The sequence below is a fragment of the Euphorbia lathyris genome, chromosome 6 (genome assembly GCF_963576675.1).
Source record: "Euphorbia lathyris chromosome 6, ddEupLath1.1, whole genome shotgun sequence".
Taxonomy (NCBI): Eukaryota; Viridiplantae; Streptophyta; class Magnoliopsida; order Malpighiales; family Euphorbiaceae; genus Euphorbia; species Euphorbia lathyris.
The window spans coordinates 77,235,219-77,244,083 of record NC_088915.1 but is presented as its reverse complement, the minus strand read 5'-3'; the positions used below and the strand labels follow the sequence as shown (position 1 = coordinate 77,244,083).

Sequence of the window (8,865 nt, the reverse complement as noted above, 5' to 3'; positions counted from 1 at the left end):
AATGGACCAAAAAACGAAAGATCAGGGGCCTAATGATGTTTTTTGCCAAATTTATTTATTTATTAAATTTGTTGTGCCAACTTTTCTTCAAGACCTAAAATTCAAAGAAATATTAATATTGGGTTAAAAATTGATTTAATTAATTTTGGCATTTCATAAGACTTTAGAGAATTTTGAAGGTGACAATGACGTTGATAGGACCCATTTTTTATAAAGTGGACTATGTGTGTATGCACTCCGTCAAATTTCCAACCTATATTGAATATAAATAGCCGTGGACTTGGACCCTAATAAAAGTCTCCACCAACGTATACGAATAGCATCGTTTCTAAATAAGGATGTTTGGTTGTTTTTTTTTTTTTTTTTTTTCATCTTACTATTTGCCTTTTCACTTTAAATGAGAGAGTTTTAGATATTTAGTTAGTAACCTTCTGTTTATCATTTATATCCGAAAAGTAGCCTTTTATAAAAGCAGAGAATCTCTGCTTTTTTGAAAAACAATTTTTTCCAACAGCAAACCGTAACAGTAACAGCAAACAACAACAACAAATAGCAAACTGTAACAACAAACAACAACAACAAACAGTAGGTAAAACAAACGGAAATGCAATGTAATATAATTAGGAGGCGATTGGTTCACAATGGGTAAGGGAAAAGGAATCAAGAATGAGAAACTAAAAAGGAAAGGAAATGAATAAGCATTAATTCTCCAATGTGTTTGGATCTGTTTAGGAAAGGGAATGAGGTAAAGGGAATCCAATTTCCTACAGGGCCTGGGGTAATGGGCTTAACCTAAAGTGGGGTAAACCCATAATCTAAAATGGGTAAAGGGAATGCGGTTTTTTTTAAACAAACAAAAACAATGGGAATGAAACCCTCCCATTCACATTCCAACTCCTAAAGACTCCGAACCAAACGCCTTAGAGTTATAATGTAATTAAATGTGTAGGTAATGGAATGAAATAATGATTCCATTATCATGTTTGATCGATAAATTTTAATAAAATTGATAAAATGAAATTATCATTACAATGCGTATGTTTATATTAGCTAAATGCAATTTTCATTTTATTTTTTAGTGTGTTTCTCGTTTCTATTTTCATTTTTCGCATTTTTCGTGTTACTTTTTTTTTCTTGTTTTCCTGTTTTCTCCTATTTTTTCATTTTTCGGGTTTTCCCGTTTTTCATTTTTTTTTTCATTTTCTCTCTTTTCCATTTTTCTTATTTTCTCATTTTTGCGTTTTTTTCATTTTTTTTCTCATTTTTGGTTTTTTCACGTTTTTCTCTTTTTCGTATTTTTTTCGGTTTGTATGTTTTCATATTTTTTTCGTATTTTGCCATTAGTAATAAAAATACAAAAGGACAATCGTAATTAGGATTCATACGTATCTTGTTTGTAATGTCTATTACATAAATTTGTAAAGAAAAATTGAATAATGTATTTGTGATTCCATTACGACAAAAATGTTATGACTAACCAAACATAGTAATGAGCCTCTATCGTAATGGTAATTCCATTACAACGCTCATTACAACGTATCAAACAGGACCTTAATTTATTTTATATCGGAAAAATAATTTCCATACCCTTCACCATATACATTTTTTTTAGATCATCTCTAAAAGATTTTTGTGCACTCTCTAAAAATAATATAAATAATTGATCTTTAGTGATTTAAGAGTGATTAAGATATATCATCGCCAATAATACTCCTCATATTTACTCCTTATTTATTATTTCATCATTAAATTTTTTTTTTTTTTTGAAGAATCATCATTAAAATTATTAAGTATCCTTATATTTACCAATAGTGAGAGGAGAGCGACTCTTCAATAATAAATTATTAATAAAAAATAAAATAAGAGACACTAAGGGCCCGTTTGGTATGTCGTAATGCAACATAATGTAATTAATGTCGTAATGTAATCAAAGTTGTAATGTAATGGAATTGAATAGTGATTCCGTTTCCATGTTTGGTTGACAAATAAAAAGAAAATGATGGAATATAATTACCATTACGACACTTATGTTTTCCTAATTAAATATAATCATAAAATTTTATTTACATAATAAGAATCAACAAAAAATATGAAATCGTGAAAAACATGAAGAATGCAAAAAATCGAATCGAAATAAAATACAAAATTAGATTAACTGAAATCAATAAATTAGTGTATGTTTTTCGTTTTTTCATACTTTTTTTACATTTTTCTCATTTTTTTAATTTCCATTTTCAACATTTTTCACCATTTTTCTATTTTCACCTTTTTTTCGGTTTCCCTTTTTTTTCTCGTTTTCATTTTTTATGTTTTTCTACTTTTTGCGTTTTTGACTAGAATGAGAGGTTAGATTGAGTTGTGAGATTTGACAAATGAGAGGTTAGATGGAGTTTTGAAAGTAGAAATTAGAATTACATGTTTTGGATGTAGTGAGAATTCAAGTCATTTTTCTATGTAATGAGGATTACAAGACTTGTTGAACAAAATTTAATTCATGGGTTTCTCATTCCATTACATATTTAGATCAGTTACCCAACCTACCTAATTCGCAAAATGACTTTTACTTCGCATATTTCACAATACGCGAAGTAAATACTAATTCACAAAATGACTTTTACTTCGCATATTTCGCAATATGCGAAGTAAAAGTCATGTCCTTAAGCAGTATTATCTTCGCAACCTTCGCAAATTGCAAAATATGCGAAGTGGCATATAACATTCAAATCATAACAACAAGATTTCAACAATCATTCTAACATTAAAATTATAATATTATCAAAATTTACAACAAGATTGCAACAATAACTCTAACATTAAAAATCATAGCATTATCAAAATTTACAACAAGATTGCAACAATAATTCAAACTCTAAACCCTAAACCCCGAGAATTAGCTTCTAGACTTTACAGAAGCAAGAAAAATCGGCGGCGTCATACAGAATCAATGGCCTTTGAGATGATAATGGTGATTTTTCTTTTCTTTTCAAGAAAGAATCCAAGAAAAATCGGCAGGTTCACCATCCCAATCACCCCACACTGTGATTGTTGCTCTTGTATTCAAACTAAATGGGTACTTGAATTTGATGTTTTGTATTTGATAACATCGAGATATTTCCTACGGGATCAAAGAGGATATTTACCAAAACGACCGCGTATTCAGACAATCCGGAAAGCAATGGCGTATCAAGTAATCCATCCAAGTGGTGAATCACCTAGATTCCGCACTACAACAAATCAGCACTTGCGCCACGGTTAGAATCGTGGCCCAAGTGTAATTTTTCTGTGGTTATGCTATTTAGCCACGGAAATTCAAACTGGGTACTCCCGTGGCGCAAGTGAGCGTGGCTAGGTAGTTGCCACAGGAAAACAATGATCGTGGCATAAATTGGTTCTTATGCCACGAAAAAATCCGTGGCTAATTATATCCCTTTGCCACGAGTAAAGTCGTGGCAAGATTAAAATATTCGTGGCAAGATATAGGGGCCCATGGAAATCAATCCCTCTTAGCCACAAGCATAACCGTGGTAAAAAATAAAATACTCATAACTAGAAACCTTACTTAGCCACGAACATAATCGTGGCAAATTTTGGTAATTTATTTTTAATTGATTTTTAATTTCTATTATTATTGTTAAATTAACTTTTAGATAGAAGGGAGCTACATTAAAATCAGTCGAAACAAAAAAATAAAATCTAAACGAAATCTAAAATTTTAACCATTCTTAATAAATAAATAATTAAATATTAATCATTTTATCATCCAATAAAGAAATTCGTGGCAATACAAAATTCTCCGAATTACAAAAAAAAAATACATATTAAGAAAACTATAATTCTACCATATATACAAATAATAGTGCCAAATATCGTAAAATTGAATATAACTAGCTTTTCAAAATTACACCTCATCCATGAGCTCCTTCGTGATTTCTGCAGATTACAAACAATCATCTATTAAGAGAAAAAAAAAAAAGATACAATGAAAAAAATTGCTTGTGAAAATAGGAGTATTGCACTAAATATATATATATATATATATAGGAGTAGCTTGAAGAATTTTAGAGTCCCATAGCTATATATTTCTCACGAATCACGAGTTCAAAAATACAATGCACATGTGAAATGCACACGTGTCAACTCATATCATTTACTTGTATACCAAATAAGAAGAAAAAACCATATGACAAAGGCTTAACTTCTCAAACAACTATTTTTAAAAAAGCTTAATCAAGTGTCAAATCTGAATCAAAATTAACTAGATAGATTATGCAAAGTCAAAAACATTAGCAATAGTAATCAGGATTACCAGTTGCATAATCTGTTCTGGTTGTTGTATTGTAACTTATACTAGTCTGAATGCCTTAATTACATCGTGATTCTAAACCTGCACAAAATAACATTGACTTTCTAATGCTGTAATTGTCTCAAATCAATTTATGTTCTTTGACTGAAAAGAGAGATACACTAACGGATTCTGATAAACAAATCTAAGCCAGTGCTTCACAAAGGCGCATTAAACTTTCTATCTGCCAATAGGATTATAATGTGAAGCAATAGGATTTTCACAAGCTAACACTGATGTTCTAGCATTAAGAGAAGTTAGGATTCTTCCCTTTACAATGGAAATAGTTTATTGTTCCACCACCTGGAAAATAAAAACTCAGTTTAAGTCTTCCATACCCACTTTTTTCGGCCATAAAGAGATCTTTTTATCTTCTCCTAACAGTAGCCAAAACCAAATTTGAAGAAGATGAAAGCAACTAGATATGAATCACTCTAAGTGTTGCCAAGCAGAAGCCGAAATGAAGTTAAGAAATAAATTTAAAATCAGAACCTAACTAAGTACACACGATATTATAAGTATTTAGCCCTACCATCAACTTCCCTTTATATCAGCCATAGCCTTCTATTGGCAACTTTGGACCTGTAACATCATACCTCAAATGCCTAAGTGATGTCTGCATAGAAGATATGTCCGTTCCATAACCATTCAGCCAAAATTTCTCCAAGTCTCCTGAAGGTAATGCAAGAAGAATTGAAACTAAAGCAGATTCCAAAGACTGCCACAACTAATCATCAATCTTAAAATCCACAGAATTAGTTGTCAAAGAATCAATCAAATGCTTTGTAATCTATACAAAAAGGAAGCGAAACCTTCAGCAAGTGAAGTCGTATTACTGTTGGCACAGTATTAGTGACATGACCAATTGTAAATGTAACTTTTGTTATCACCTCAAGAACCTTCAAATTTATTTGGTTTTTGCACAAACCTAGATCCTATACGAAAGAAATAAAAGCATCATACCTGAAGGGAATAGAAAAGCTATAAATACTATCATATAGAAGCCTAGAAGGATATCCAAGTGGAGCTTTTAACTCAAAAAATAGTCTTGATTTCTTAATTCCGGTTCTGCTTAATGATAATTCAGGGAAAGACTACTGTTAGAAGAAACTCCAACTAAGGGTTTTCAATCGATTTGAGGAAGCAAAAAAAAATAACCATACAAATCTAACAAAAAAAAAAAAAAAAACTATTTCCCAACTTAGATTTCCATTAGACAAAGAAACGCACAAACAGAGATATGAATACATGACAAATCTAAGACTTTTTTTTTTAAATAATTATTTGGAAATTAGAAACCCTAACTTTGAGGGAAATTAGTACAAGGACTTTACCAGTTTGCATTCACTCGAAACCATGGGATTTGTCCAATTGAAGCACACCAGAATATGAGGCGGTAGTTTCTGCTGCTCAAGAGCGAGAGATGATAGACAGGTAGGGAGGCGCGAGGTTCTCTTTTGCAAATGTGTTTCTATCGTAAAGAGAGAAGAAGAGGCGGGCTGGAGAAAAGGTTTTTAAATTTTTTGGAATCACTTTTAATTTTGGTGGGAATGTTTACCGCTACAAAATTTGGAACCTATTAGGAAATATAAACATATAAAATTAGTAACTTTTTCCTTTTCCTTCGTTGTAACTATTAACAATAGACTTTTAATCAAATATTTTTTTCTCATCACTGTTTGTCTCTTATTAATATTTTTTCTTGTGATGGTTATATGTAATATATTGATTGATCAAATATTTAAGGCTTAATATATCAAGAGCCTCTTGAACTTGTCAAAAAAAATTGATCGGCCCCCGAATTTACATAGTGTCTCATTGGTCCTCTCAACTTATTTAAAATAACCTATTGAATACCTCACTTTGTTTAAAGTGGTCTATTAGCGTCCCTTGACTTGTTTACAGTTATCCATTTGCTCCTAAACTTGTTTAAAGTGATATGCATTGCAATTTGTCTAAATTTGTAAAAAAATTCAAAACTTAAAAAATAAACACCTAATTTGTGATTCTAAGTCATTAAAACAAATTAACTATTTTGTACATCTTTATGTCGTTTTTATAGATTTAGAGACTTAATCATAATACTTTAAACAAATTTAAGAGGCTAATGAAACATCGTGTAAGTTGAGGGGATCAATCAAACTTTTTGGACAAGTTCAAGAAGCAACTGATATATTAAACCAATATTTAATTATAAATATTGTCTTAGCTTAACATAATGAAATATTTACCAACTATTGCATTCCTGAAAAACATAAAAAAAAATAACCGTTTTTTAATAGTTGTTACATTAGATGAGGGTATCAGAATTACCGTCATTAAACTCGATCGGTAATAAATGATTTTCATATAGTGTAATTTGCTTGCCACGAAATAGAATATCTGTGGCATAAGTATATTTAGCCACGGAAAAAAACAACCATGACAAAATTCGTGGCATAAGTATATGTTTGCCACGAAAAAAAATTACTCGTGGCATAAATATATCATGTGATCATAAGTTTGCAGTGAAATTTATTTTTCCCGTGGCTAACTGAAAGTATGCCACGAATTTTGAATTCACGTGGCACGATTCGTGGCGCAAGTGATAATTTGTTGTAGTGCCGCCACACGCCATCTGTAGTCAAACCTACGGGGGACCCGCCATCATGCCTCAATCCGCCCGTCGAACGGTCACAGCCGATTCCCAATAAAGGCAACTAATAACCCATTAATGAGCTAACGGTCATACTTGAATGAGATCAGTAACCGCCATTAATGAGACATTAATGGAGACTCTCTAGTTTCTAGGAGTTACGACTACATGACTATAAATAGCTTGCATCCCAAGCTATTGAGGTACACACATTCTCGCTCTCCTAAACCCTACTCTTTCATTACAGTTTATTCACCACACATATACTGACTTTAGCATCGAAGCTTCCCCCCGTCGAACCCAACGACGCCCCCCGCAGGGAAGGAATCCGGACGAAAGTTCATCACCAGTTATCAATTGGTGCGGTGAAGGTGGAAGTTCTAATTAAAAGGACTCAGTTCACGACCCAAATATGGCAAGTGGGGGGTCTAACCCCTTAACCGGAGCTACAATACCTCCCATACCACCATTAATCAATCCCACTACAAACGCTGGTCGCATTGATCCCAATGCACCAACTGTCCATGACGAAAGGGACATGTCGCCAGAATCCTTTTGGGATATTTGCACAGGTACCATAGGGAGAGAACACGGACCCATTATGGAAGGTCGATTAAGAGCCTATCTAGTGAACCAGGATGTAGGTGGACCCACGACAGGAAAAGTTCCCTCACTGAATCGTCGTCAACCGCCAAGACCGACCCTATCACAGTGGCAAAACGCTTATGTCGGGCCCAATGCTTGCCCTTATTCGTCATTTTTTCTCTCTCAACCTGTGGATTCAACAATCGTTAATCCGGAGCTCGCTAGTAGCCTGCCATTAAACCGAAATTTATTTCCTGATATACCAGAGGAAAGTCGTAGGAACGATCAACCAAGGAACACAACAAATCCAGGGATCACTATTGGCGGATCTCGAGCCCTTCCGACCGGAACGTTGGCGGATCAAAATGACACAGTGATGAATCCACCAGAAGGCGGACGTGATGGTCACAGGCATAAGAGACGAACCAGATCACATAGGAAAGGATGATCCAGATCCCGTTCTCATCACAGACGCAGAACTGGATCCCCCCGGCGCGGAAGGTCACCTCCACCTCCCGATCGAAGGGAGAATGAACGCCGAGCTGGGTCACCTTGACAGGTCATGCAACATCCGCCACCAAATCAAGGTAATGGGGGACGATCTCCGCCAAGGGGACGTGGCGGCAGCGGAAGAAGGTCGCCATCAGATCCTTCGTCAGAATCCAACTCCTCTTCCTCGCAGCGAAGCAGGTCTCACAGTAGGAGACTGATGTGTCCATATTTATGTACATCTTTATATCTTAATTCTCTTTAGTTTAATGTTAGTTTTACTTTATTAGTGCTTATTTATCTTGTTTTGTGTTTTATAGGTGTTTTTGGAGATTCAATTCAAATTGGAGATTAAAATGCTAATCTTATGGAGCTTAAAGTGAAATTGGAGAAATCTGTCAGGTCCTAACCCATGCCCATGGCTTAGGCCATGCTGAAGAATGAAATTATTCACTAAAAAGCTGATTTGTCCTAACCCGTGCCCACGGGTAAAGACCAGTACGAATTTGGGAGTTGGATTATGATTGGAAGACTTCTATTTTAAGATTTTTAGTCTTTGTAATTTTTATTATTAGTTTTAAATATGTTAAGACATTATTATAGGATTTAATTCTATTAGGATTTCAAAATACAGAATCCTAATGGGAGTTTAATTCTATATAGGATTTTTATTATTAGATTTGTATAGGAGTTATTTAGTTTTCTCCTAAGAGAAAAACGTGAAAAGTGGAAAGGTGGGAAGAGTGGGAAGAGTGGATTTTTACGTTTTTAAGAGACAAGCGAGAACATCGAAACATCATCTTTCATCATCGAC

General features: G+C 33.6%; 1 long non-coding RNA gene across 1 annotated transcript; it reads right to left on the bottom strand.

Moving 5' to 3' along the window:
* Positions 1-3,782: 3,782 nt before the first annotated feature.
* On the bottom strand, positions 3,783-5,880 carry LOC136233828 (uncharacterized). Its single transcript, XR_010690942.1, has 3 exons — positions 5,677-5,880; positions 4,307-5,014; positions 3,783-3,930 (listed from the first exon to the last, which is right to left on the bottom strand). It is a non-coding gene; the product is annotated as an uncharacterized lncRNA (long non-coding RNA).
* Positions 5,881-8,865: the final 2,985 nt, after the last annotated feature.